This window comes from Rhinopithecus roxellana, chromosome 15 (genome assembly GCF_007565055.1).
Source record: "Rhinopithecus roxellana isolate Shanxi Qingling chromosome 15, ASM756505v1, whole genome shotgun sequence".
NCBI lineage: Eukaryota > Metazoa > Chordata > Mammalia > Primates > Cercopithecidae > Rhinopithecus > Rhinopithecus roxellana.
In genome coordinates, this window is record NC_044563.1 from 72658114 (window position 1) to 72671039 (window position 12926).

Here is a 12926-nt window from a genome sequence, read left to right on the forward strand (position 1 = left end):
CTGGGGATCCCACTTGATCATGTATGGAAAGGAGGGGAACATAGCCAGTGAGTTGGAAAGGGATTCTGCAATCAGTCAATCAAGCCAGATTTTTCTTTAGGGTGCTGGGAACTTGCTCTCACTTTTCACTTACCTTTTTCTATTTTTGTAGGTGGCATCTTGCTTTTCTGGGCTCTTAAAGGGTTTTTAGGCTTTGCTCCTGCTCGAAGTCTGAATTTTAAGAAATATACCATAGATATAAAAGAATACATATCTAGCAGTTATGTATGATTTAGAAGCTCTAAATCCAGTTCAGCTCACATGCTGGAGTTGTCCTTGTCAGTGGTAGTGGGGCTAGAGTATTTATGCCTTCCCACTAATCGGTCATTCCTTCTGGGTTGCCTCCAACCAAGTGCAAATTTCCAAGTAGTTTTGCATCTCCTGTGTAGGTAAACCACACTTTAGCACCCTGAGGCAAGCTCTCTGGAAAAGAGAAGCAGGAACAGTTAGAATTTTGTGAAAACTTACTTGAAGCTGTTGTGCATAAAAATCTGATAAGAGGCCAGACACAGTGGCTCATGCCTGTAATCTCAGCACTTTGGGAGGGTGAGGTGGGCGAATCACTTGAGGTCAGGAGTTCGAGACCAGCCTGGCCAGCAAGGCGAAACCCTGTCTCTACTAAAAAATACAACAAAAATTAGCCGAGCATGGTAGCGTATACCTGTAATCTCAGCTACTGGGGAGGCTGAGGCAGGAGAATTGCTTGAACCTTGGGGGCGGAGGTTGCAGTAAGCTGAGATTGCACCACTGCATTCCAGCCTGGGTGAGAGAGTGAGACTCCATCTCAAAAAAAAAAAAAAAAAAAAAAAAAAAGAAAAGAAAAATCTGATGGGGGAACATAGGAGGAACACTGAAAGGACGTGGTACAGCTCCCAACTGACAGATGTTTTTAGGTTGCTGCTGTGATGTTAGTGAAACCCACCTCCCCAAATCCAAACGGCATTGCATTGGAATTTTTTGTCCCTTGAGCTTTTCCTTTGTTTGGTAACTTATTTATATTTTTAGTTTCTATTTGTTGGGTAAGGGTTTGGTTTTGCTCATTGGAATCAATTATTTCTCCTTAGAATGGAAAAGAGGCCCGTTTTGCTGTTAGTGGTATCCTTGCTTCCTCCGTCTTTGCTCTTCCCAGACATTTAGAGCTACAACCTACTGACTCTGTCCCACTTACCCTGGCCCTGTTCCATTTCTGATGAAAACTAGCAGTTTTCAACAGATCCCACCCCCCTGGAGGACTTGGATGTCTTCATGCTGCTCCCGGCCTCCTGTTCCATATGCCTGAGATAGTTGGGTGGCCTACATTTTATCATTTTACTTGTCCTATCCATTTGGGCCTCATTTGTAGGGTTGTGTTTCTGACTATGCTGATTGCCCTCTGTCTGACATTCAAATGCAGTCTCTGCACTTATCCATCCTGCACGTCCCCCGGGAGTCTGGTTGATCTGAACTGCATTAACAGACTTTCTTGCTCTTTGTCTTAGTGAACAATGCAAGGAAAGAAAAGAGCAAGGCAGGATATTTATGCCTCTGTCCTCTTCCTGTGGGAGTGCTATGAACCGCATCCATCCACCAGGAGTCACATTCATGCCAAGTGGCCCTCCCACACAGCTCTCTCCTTGTCCACTTCAGCCTACACTTTGTAATGGTGCCTCCTTTACTAGCCCTGTACTAACCCTGTGATTTTCCTACATCCCACTGACAACACTGTAAACCATATGGATTTATTCTGTTCTGTAGATTCTGCACCAGAAAGCTGAGCTGTGGAACCAGAAGATCCATTTCCAAGCTCTTGTCTGGCCAGTGTGGGTATATTCACCTACTTTACCAGGCTGTAGGATAGAGGCTCAAAGGAAAGATGAAGATTATGATCAGCAGTTACACATCTCTCTTCTCTGCTTGCTTAAGGAAAGAATGGTGGAGTAGAGTTTCCTGTCCATGATCTGAATTGCTTCAGAGGAGTGTTTCTCTTTCTCAAAGTTATCTACAGGGCAAGAAGGCTTGTGATATAGCTCCCAGAGACATCCCAAATAGGGTAGGATGTCTCTGAAGTGTTTTTGATTTGATAAACATTTTGTTAAACTATCTAGAAAAATTATACCCAAATATCCTGAGCTCCCAGATCGCAGTTCATATCACTGACTAGTACAGGAAAATAGATGGATTGAGGGGAAGCTATGTTTTTAAACTTTCTGTTTACTTCTTTTACTTCTTTGGGGTTTTAAAAAATTAAATATTTTGCACTCAAACACAAGGAGATTTGAGTTATATTTATAGAATGTTGGGAACAAGTTTTTACTTGTGGCTATGCATGTACGTGAGATTCATGTTTCTATGTTGGTCCATAGAGGAAATATGACTTTGTGCAAATAAATCCTGCGAAGGGGCTGATCTTTGGTTTAAAGCAGTTGATTCCATTCCTCTTTGACTGGAAACCTATCTTTGCATGCCCTAGGGGAACATAGAATGAAAATAATTCTTTCTTGCTCACATTTCCTTCCTCACTCTTTCTAAAGGGGTTGTTATGCTCCAGACTGCTGGACTGGGAGACCAAACTGAGCATGTGATGTGCTCTTGCCCAATTTGTAGGGAAGTGATCATAGCTGGGTTTGTAAAAATTACTCTGTGGCGTTAGAAGGCATTAGAGAATTCTATTAGCTGCAGATCCAGCCTGCCTTCCAATCAACTTTTATCCACATTAAATCTCCTCTTTCGATCTCCTTCCGACTGCTGTATCTTATTTCTCCATTAGTTCTACCCTCAGAGTGCTGAATGGGGACTGATTGTCCCCGTTACCATTCCTCTCCCCCAAATATTCTATCGACCTCTTTATACACTCAGTGATTCATCTCCTAATATCACTTCGTTTTCCCCAAATATGTAGGGTTTGGGACTCTGGTCATTCATCTGCCTGGAAAGGTCTGCCCTCTCCTCTACTGGTCAGCTTCCACTCATCATTCAGGACTCATAGCAGTATGTTCCCAGCATAACATAAACCTGACTGTGTATTTCTATAGTAACAATGCTATAATGAGACATGGTGTCTGAGGGGAAATTTAGTGTCAAATAAAAATATATCAATGATCTGTCAAAAAGTAAAAAGATATATCATATACAATAAGCAATAATTATTTTATAATTAAAATCAGATCTCCAATTTTATAAAATGGACAATAAACTACTCCCTGTATTGATTACATGAGGCACCTCAATAGCCATTAACCTGTAAAACATAGCCAATGAAAAACAAATCTTTGTCATAACATAGACCATTTAAAATCTAAATGCCAACTACTTTCATTTTAATTAAACATTAAATTAATAACTACGTCATTAGATTTAATAAGCAATAACAAATTTAGTGGATTAACTGATGGCTATTATTTTACAAAACTGTCCAGAAAATGTTCAACTGATATATATATATATATCAGTTCGTGTGCAGGATGTGCAGGTTTTTTACATAGGTAAATGTGTGTCCAGGTGGTTTGCTGCAGCTATTAATCCATTACGTACGTATTAAACCAAACATGCATTAGCTCTTTTCCCTTATGCTTCGATAAAGACTTACTCTTTTAGGAAATACCCATTGTTGTCAACAGCAGATGGATAAATAAATGACATATTTACACTTAGTGTAGGTGCAGCAATAAGAAGGAATGATCTACTGCATCACCCAACATGGATGATGCTCACGGACATAAGGAGCCAGGCATAAAAAACTATGTATTAAATGGCTCCATTTATTTAAAGTTCAAGGACAGGGAAAAGTAACTGTATGTGATAGAAGATAGAAAAGACTGGGAAGGGGATGAAGGAATCTTCTGATGTATTGGAAATATTCTGTATCTTGAGCTGGATAGACATTGATCTGGACACTTGAAATTCCTGCATTTTACCTTTTTTGTTCCTACATTGTATTCCTGCATTATATACACTCTAGAGTGCAGGAGTATATGTGTGCATATCTTACAATGATAAAGAGCTTAAGAATCCCACAAAGAATTTTAGGTGTGAGCAGATGAAGAATGGCCATCTTTAGAATTTGATCTTTTAATCCATTTTTTTCCTCAAACTCTATCACAAGCATCCTGGAAGGTTTAAATACATCCAAACAGAGCACAGTTGTTTTTTGTGTGTGGGAAGCAAAAGGACGGTCTGTCACCCCATCGCTAAGGCGATGGCATATGGGGTTTAAGGGAAACCCCTGGGGCACGAGAGAGCTGCTGCACAGCCTGGACACTGGCATCCTCCCACCCCTTCCTCAGCCCTGTGCCAGGCCAGCTTCCACTGTAACCAGTCAGGGTTCTTAGGTGCAAACAACTGTATATGATGCTGGTTAAGTCGCACAAGATGGGAGTGTATTGGAAGGAAATGGGCTATTGGAAAGAGCTAGGTTTGAGAACAGGCAGGATTCAGAAGGCAGACAGCTGGAAACACAGCCAAGTCACACCGCAGAAACTGTCAGGATGCTGACGGGCACTACCAACACCACCTCCACAGGCAGCTGAGCACTGCTGGCAGCAGCCCCACCCCCAAATCTCACCACACTCCAGAGCTGTTGCTGGAACATGTTGCCTCTGCCTTCTCCATTATGAACTCTACTTTTCTTCAGAGACATGGTCTTGAGTGGAAGCAACCAAGTGGCTGAGGCTGGGTCATGTGTTCTATGGTGGCTGCTTCCATCATGTGGAATTAATATTTAAAGTCTCACTTGAGTATGTCTGTCTCAAAGTCCAGGTACACAGGGAGGCTCGGTTTTCCCTCCTCAATCTATGTAGGGCTATCTTTCTCAGTGTTGGCTTTTGTTTGAGAGTCTATGTCTCCCTTGGGACACTGACACTGCCAATGCCTTTGACTTTGCATAAGAAATCCTACTACCTAGCAGAGTTCATCATTGTTCTCACAGTAAATGAGGGAGTTAGAGTTTGAAGCAGCTTGGACTGGCCTTAAAACCTGTATTTTTGCACTGAATGATATTGCTGTATCATCTTAATTTATCTGAGAACAAGAGAACTAATTATTGCCTGGATCCCACCTTGTTATAACCACAACCTACTAATCAGTTATAATTTTTAATCTGTTATAAGTTTGGTTATATTTCAGCCTGGTATACTGATAATAGCATACTTTTCTCAGATATAGTAGGCATGAGTTTGTAGCTCTGCTGTTTTACTAACCAGATGTATTGGAGCTAATTATTTTACCTAAACTCAGTTTAGGTCCTTGTAAAATAGGAATAATGCCAGTCTCATATGGCTGTTACATGAATGTATGTAATTTATGGAAAGCACTTTTCTTAGTGTCAGACACTTCTTTTCAGTTGATTTCCTTCCTCTCTAAAGGAAATATGAAGTTTTATATTTGAAATTCAATTTAGTAAAATTTATTTTTGAGGTACTATATAATAGGTAAGAACATAAAAGGGAGCCACTTCTTGAGTTGCACACCAGTGACAGGTAAGTTCTCTTTTCCCATTTAACAGACAGAGTAACTGATGCTTAGAGACTTTCAGTAACTTGCTACTTACAGCTAACATTCCAGAAAAGTTGTGGAAATATTATCACATGTTTTTTCTTTTTTCTTTTTCCTCCCTTCTCATAGAAACAGTTTTGCAATTTTTCTGCCCTTCCCAAGCCTGGCAGAAGTCTTAAAATTTACTCTTTAGGGAGTTTGAAAATTTACTCTTTAGGGCCCCTGGACTCTGGATACAAGGCACAGTTTAGGGTAAGAGGACTGAGCTCAAAAGACAGGGATTATGTGAAACTCTTGGAGTTAATCACAGAACTCTCTTAATATGGCTGGCATCATTATTAAGGCCACTTTATCTCTACTCCATAAATTAGGAGACTGTGGTCTCCTTTCTGGGGAGACTTACCAGCCTATAAGGAAAGACCTAGAGATGCTGAAATTGGTGTTCCTCCAAAAAATAGCCCACATGAACCACGATGAGTGACATCCTTGTTTCCATGCATGACACAAGCCCACTGAGTGGCTATCAATGTCTATAGTCATTTCCCAGAAGGAGAAATTAGAGAAAACTAAGGATATTCTTAGTTTTGAGAAAACATTTAGGGATCATTGAGCATTTGAAGAAAGATTACAAGATGAATAAAAGAAATTCAAATGAAGCAGAGAATGTTACGTTCTGTTGCTGTCTATCTAATGGCATGAGAATCTTGAGACTGCTGATCTAATGTGGGAGACCAGAACTTATCTTGTCTTGACCAGTCTCATCATGTTTGTGGTCACTGGGAAGTTCCTACCTGGGATGACCATGAAGGCAGCCTGCCTGTTGCTGAAGTTACTGGGAAAGAACTCCTGATAGGAAGCTCTGGAACAGGAACACTCTTTTCCATCAGTGATCTGCAGGAATGGAGAATGAGAGCTGCAACACAACCAATAAGGAATTTTCTGGAGACCATACTTCACTTCTTTAGAAACTTTTGCATCTGGCAGGCACTGTCTGCCACTTCCTGTGCCCAGGTTTTCTGGCGGGGCCCTGCTGAGCCATGGAAGGAATGGAACAGCACTCTGTCCATCTGCCCCAGGCCAGTCAAATGCACTGACTCTGGATTCTGCTCTGGGAGTTCTCCTTCCACACAGCTACTGAACCAGACAGGCCAGCCGTGGATGGCATCAACTAACCTGCATTTTGGCATCAGGCTGTTATAGTTTTGATGTTGATATCTAACCTGGGATAGGTGACATCTTTTAGAGGATTTATGGCCTGGATTTTGAGCCTAGATGCAGGCTGGAGGTGGTCTTGAAGGAAAGGAGAAGGAACAGGAAGAAAGCCTTTGGGATTGGTTTCCCATTATCATTTCCCACAAGGAGAAACTACAGGAGCTGAAGCATTCCTCATTTTGTGGTGAAAAAACAGATGACATGAGATTGGGGCTCCCTCCATGGATAATTTAGTATGCAAATCACATCACAAGGAAAAAGAGGGCCAGGTCTCCCAGCTCGCTGTTGTTTCACATTCTCTCTCTCTCTTTTTTAAGAGTTTGTTCTTTTTCAGAGCAGTTTTAGGTCACAGCTAAACTGAGAGGGAAGTACAGAGAGTTCCCACATAGCCCCTACCCCAACACATGCACAGCCTCCCCCACTATCATCATTCCCCAGCAGAGTGGTACATTTGTCACGAAATTGATGAAGCTGCACTGACACCACATTACCACCCAGTATCTGTAATTTACAACAGGGCTCCCTGCCTATAGTACATTCTGTGGGTTTGGACAAACATATGATGACATGTATCCACCATTAGTGTATCACACAGAGTAGTTTCACTGCTCTGAGAATCATCTGTGCTCCGCCACTTTCTCTGTAGTAAGATTTTGTAGTGGATGTAGTTGAGAGCTCCAAATTATACATGTAATAATGGTTTGGATGGGGTTTATAAGGAGATGGAAAGGAAAGTAGAGCAGAAACAGAAGCCACATTTATCCAGCACATACTGTGTGCCAGGCAGTGCTGGGCACCAGTCATGTGTAATTAGAGCTTTGGAGGTAGGGAACAGAAAGCCACTCAAGAGAATAATGCTTCGCTTAAGAACTTTTGAAGCTCTGAGCCCTGAAAGGATTATTGTGGCCCAAATTCCAAGATTCATATGATTTAAAATGTTATTTTTCAAGGTAATAAAAAACAAACCTGAAGATAAAATAGCTTATTTCTAGGTCTTCCATTGAATATTATGGAGATGATAATAATTCATGTTAACTTTCTCACAGTTTGTTTGGTCCCTTCTTTTTTGGTCTCCAAAATACATGCTTCAGACACAGATTTTTCGAACCGTGGGTGATAATTCAGAAGTGGACCACTAGGGACATCAGGGCGTCAGCAACAAGGGGAAGCCTGCTGCTATGAGCATGACTGTCAGATCCAGGGGCCACTCCTGGCTCAGCCCCTGGAGGTGGCACCTGTGTGGTGAGGCAGCAGGGCACCTGAGAGTGTGTGCTCTGCAATTGCATGTGTAAGGAACGTGATATTGCTGAGTGTGCGGTGTGCAGAGCCAGTGGGTTGCAAGCCCAGGATAGGCAGAATGAGGATGTAACAGCTTCAGGCAGCTGGCTCTGGGGAGAAGATGTTTGCAATTCCAGTCTCAGGAAGATCAGTGCTAAGAGCACAAGACAATTCTCCAAATACAGCAGTTCTCCGTTATCAGCAGGGGATACCTTCCCAGACTTCATGCCTGAAACTATGAATAGTTTTTTTCTATACATACATACTTATAATAAAGTTTAATTTGTAAATAAGGCACAGCAAAAGACTAACAACAACTAATAAAATAGAACAATTATAACAATATGCTTTAATAAAAGCCATGTGAATGTCTCTCTGTCTCAAATTATCTTACTGTGCTGGACTCACCTATTTTCTGACCATGGTTGACCGTGGGTAACTGAAAGCAAAGCCATGGGGATAAGAAGGGACTACAGTATCTTGCCAGGCTGTGGGCCAGAACACTGATAATGATAGGGAGGTTTGCTCTTCAGTAGGTCGCTGGATGAGGATGCAGATGCTGGCTTCACCGGGGACTGGTGCCAGGATGCTCTCCCTGTGCTGGCCCTGAATAAGTGGAGCCCTGTGGTTTTATGCTGTCCTCTCATTACTGAAGTGTGGGAGGTGGTGGGGAAGGGGAGTGCTCTGGGGCCAGGCCACACATTTAATTGGAATGGGTGTGGAATTTGGTTTGAGTTTTTAAAAAATGCATTGAAGGCCTTCATTTTGTTTTTTGGGGGTGAAATTGGAGACACAAGACTCAGCTAGGATTGCTTCCCTTCATGGAACTCTTTGTCCCAGGGATGTTTAGCTCTGGGCCCTGATTAATTCCTCCAAACTGCCTTGCATTCAGTACAAACTTTATTTCTGTGACCCCAATCTTTTTCCAAAATGTTTCAATATCATTGTTAGAATTTTCTTTTATACCCATAAGTCTTCTGGAAAAGTTAGGAGAGGCTTGGCCAGGTAGAATATTGAAAAGATGATGAACTTTGAAATTTAAAGGCAAAAGATCTCTACTTGAGTTAAAGAAGTTACATATGCCCCAGTTTCCTTTTATGTAAAATAGAAAAATAATACACTCTTCCAGGATTGTGAAGATTGATTAAAATATGGCATGAATTTATTTTAAAATATATAGTACAGTACAAGGGTCAACTCTTGCTTTAAATGTGGGCCACACTGGTGTCAACCTGTAGGTTTTGGACTTAGTGGGTCAGGGTGATAGGGTAGGCAGCAGTATGTAGAAATATATCCTCGAGGGCAGGAAGACAGTTATTTATGCAAGACACAAAATTTTGCAGTGAAGTGTATTCCTGCCCTGATTATACGGAAGAAACTATCTCGAAAGGAAGGAAGTTGTGGGCAGACAGTGGAAGGAAAAGATCTGAAGTTATTTTTAAGGAGCTATTGAAATTTGAAGTACATGTTTATGGCAAAACCAACAAGCTCAGAGGAAACGGATTACCAATTGACTAAGAATTTGGTAACTAGAGTAAGATAATTTGGATTGCTTCCTGGGGCTACCACTTCTGTAAATACCAGAAAATTACCAATTTACCTCTGTAAATTTTAGTTTCCTCGTTTGTAAAATTAGTTAATAACAGAATCTATTTCATTAAGAATTAAATGAGATAAAGCATATAAACAGTAACATCTGGCTTGAATTAAGCATCCAATACATGTTAACCATTCATATTATTACTATGAATTTTAAAAAGCTCAGCTCTTAAATATTTATTCATTATTAGAACATGTCAAAATTACATTTCATTTATTAATGAGGCAGCCACCAGGAAGACAAAGAAGCTAGTTCTAAGAGCATTTAAGATATGGGGACATACCTACAAGATTTTATATATGTGTCTACAAAATCAAGCACATACTTGCACGTAGTTAGAAAAATCATGCTGAAATAAGATTACTTGTTAGATATGCGAATGGTTAGCGTCCTACAGAGCAGTACAACCATACTCCTTTTAGAGTCAACTCTTCTACTGAGCTATACAAATTATAATGACTTACCAATTTATGCAAAACTGTTACCTTATAAAGTTGTAAAATGTCTTGCCCTTTATCAGTTGAAATACTACAGGATCACAGGACATTTGACTAAAGAGTTTCAGATTAAAGTCAAACAGACATTTTAGTAAGTGATCTAGCTTGATATTCAAGAATCAATGATCTTATTTACATTTTTCCATATGGGGATAAAATTTTATTTAACATCACTCAAGGAAGTTTTTGAAGATACTGAGTGGAAATGAGATACTAAAGATACTGAGATACAGAGATACTAGAAGATACTGAGTGGAAATGAGATAACTGATGATAGGAGATAGGGAAATACGGAACGGAAAGAAGGAAGAGGAAGGATTCATTATGGTGGAGGACTGGGGTGGGTGGCTGGGGTCAGTATATCTAAGGAACATTTGGTCAGAACCAGGGAAGAGAGAGGACTGAGAAAAAGTAATTTGCTTCTGGACTCCCAGGAGTATGCTTTCTGAATATAGGACGGGAAGAATTCTTCGGCACTTCTTGTGAAAGTCTCCTTCTACCGCAATTTACAGGAAGCAGTGGGAGATGAGGGCTGTGTACACTCACATGGGTTCTAAGATGAGAACGATTCTCACCTGGAGGTACAGGCGGGACAATGTTGGAGGGCACTCTTAGGAACAGCTGGAATGCATCTGAGAAGACTGCTAGAAGTATGACCACTAGAAAATTAGAAGGAAAGCCATTTATGGTTTTGTAAATCTTCAGAGAGCTTCTTTCCTATATTGACATCATATTGGGTTGATTGGGAACTCAAGATAAATAATTACATCTGCAACAAAACTTACTCTTTAGTGTTTTCTGCACGGCAGCTTTTACTTCCTTGTTTCTCAGGCTATACATTAGGGGATTCAGCATGGAGATTACTGTGGTATAGAGCACAGAGGCCACATTCTCCTGGGCCAGGGAACTGGTTGTGGAGGGTTTTAAGTACATGAATGCAGTCTATCCATGGAACATCTCCATAGCTGCAAGGTGGAAGCTGCAGGTGCTGAAGAATTTGGACCTGCCCTCAGTGGTGCTGATGTGGAGGATGCTGGAGAGAATGAAGGTGTAAGAAACAGGAACTGTTAAGATCATGATTCTGAGGTTGAATCTAGCAAAAAAGAAGACTGCCATCTCAACATCATAGGTACTAGATCAGGAGAGCTTCATGAGAGGGAGGATGTCACAGAAGTTGTGACTGGTGAGGAGTTCACAATAGGGCAGTTTTAATATGAGGCCAGTCTCTATTGTGGAGACAATGAGTCCCATGGTGTAGACCACAGCCACCAGCAGGGAGCAGGTAGCATGAGAAATGATGATCTTGCAAAGCAAAGGGCAGCAGATGGCAACATAGTAGTCACAGGCCTTCACCATCAGCACGTAACAGCAATGACAAAAACCAGGAAAAAGTAGAACTATGACGTGTACCCTGCATGAAAGATAATGTTTTTCTTTGACACAAAGTTCACCAGCATCTTAGGGTTAGTAATGGAAGAGTAGCAGAGATCCAAGAATGACAGATTGCTGAGGAAGTAGTACATGGGAGTGTGAAGCTGAGAGTTCAGACAAATTAGAATGATCATGCCCAGGTTCCCCACCATGGTGACCATATGGATATCGAGGAAGAGGAGGAAGTGAAAGAGCTGGAGGTCTGGCTGCTTTGTTAATCCCCTGAAAATGAACCCTGTCACTGTAGAATGATTTTTGACAGTCGTTCTCCTCTGGGTGGGATGTTTGTAGGAATGGAAAAGAAGAGCCCTGTGAAAGGTCATATGTGCATTTTCCTGTTGAAGCCAGGCAGGAACATCTGCCCGTGCTTGAGCAGTCCTGGACTCATTCCTGTTCCTTCTCCTTCCTTCCTTCCTTCCTTCCTTCCTTCCTTCCTTCCTTCCTTCCTTCCTTCCTCCCTCCCTCCCTCCTCTCTCTCCTCCTCTCTTCTCTCTTCTCTCTTCTCTCTTCTCTCTTCTCTCTTCTCTCTTTCTCTCTTTCTCTCTTTCTCTCTTTCTTTCTTTCTTTCTTTCTTTCTTTCTTTCTTTCTTTCTTTCTTCTTTCTTTCTCTGGCTTTTGCTTCTTCTTCTTTTTCTTCTTCTTCTTCTTTTTCTTCTTCTTCTTCTTCTTCTTCTCTTCTTCTTCTTCCTTCTTCCTTCTTCCTTCTTCCTTCTTCCTTCTTTCTTCTTTCTTCTTTCTTCTTTCTTCTTTCTTCTTTCTTCTTCTTCTTCTTCTTCTTCTTCTTCTTCTTCTTCTTCTTCTTCTTCTTCTTCTTCTCCTTCTCCTCCTCCTCCTCCTCCTCCTCCTCCTCCTCCTCCTCCTTCTCCTCCTCCTCCTTCTCCTCCTCCTCCTTCTCCTCCTCCTCCTTCTCCTCCTCCTCCTTCTCCTCCTCCTCCTCCTCCTCTTCCTCCTTCTTCTTCCGCTTCCGCTTCTGCTTCTGCTTCTGCTTCTCTCTCTCCCTCTTCTTCTCTGACAGATGGACTTTCGTTCTGTCACCAGACTGGATTACAGTGGCGTGATCTCGGCTCACTGCAACCTCCACCTTCTGGGTTCAAGTGATTCTCCTGCCTCAGGCTCCGGAGTAGCTGGGATTACAGGTGCGCGCCTCCATGCCCAGCTAAATTTTGTATTTTTAGTAGAGACGGGGTTTCACCATGTTGACCAGGATGGTCTCGATCTCTTGACCTCGTAATCTGCCCACCTTGGCCTCCCAAAGTGCTGGGATTGCAGGTGTGAGTCACTGGGCCCGACCCTTCGTTCTCCTTTCAGTTGAACCAACCAGAGTCTTCTTGATTTCAGAAACTAAGAATGTGAGAGGAAAAAGGGCCAAGACCTGAAGCTTTTACCACCTACAACAGTGA

General features: G+C 41.7%; 1 pseudogene; it reads right to left on the reverse strand.

The window, feature by feature from the left end:
* Positions 1–355: 355 nt before the first annotated feature.
* On the reverse strand, positions 356–11849 carry LOC104656394 (annotated as a pseudogene).
* Between the last annotated feature and the right edge of the window lie 1077 nt (positions 11850–12926).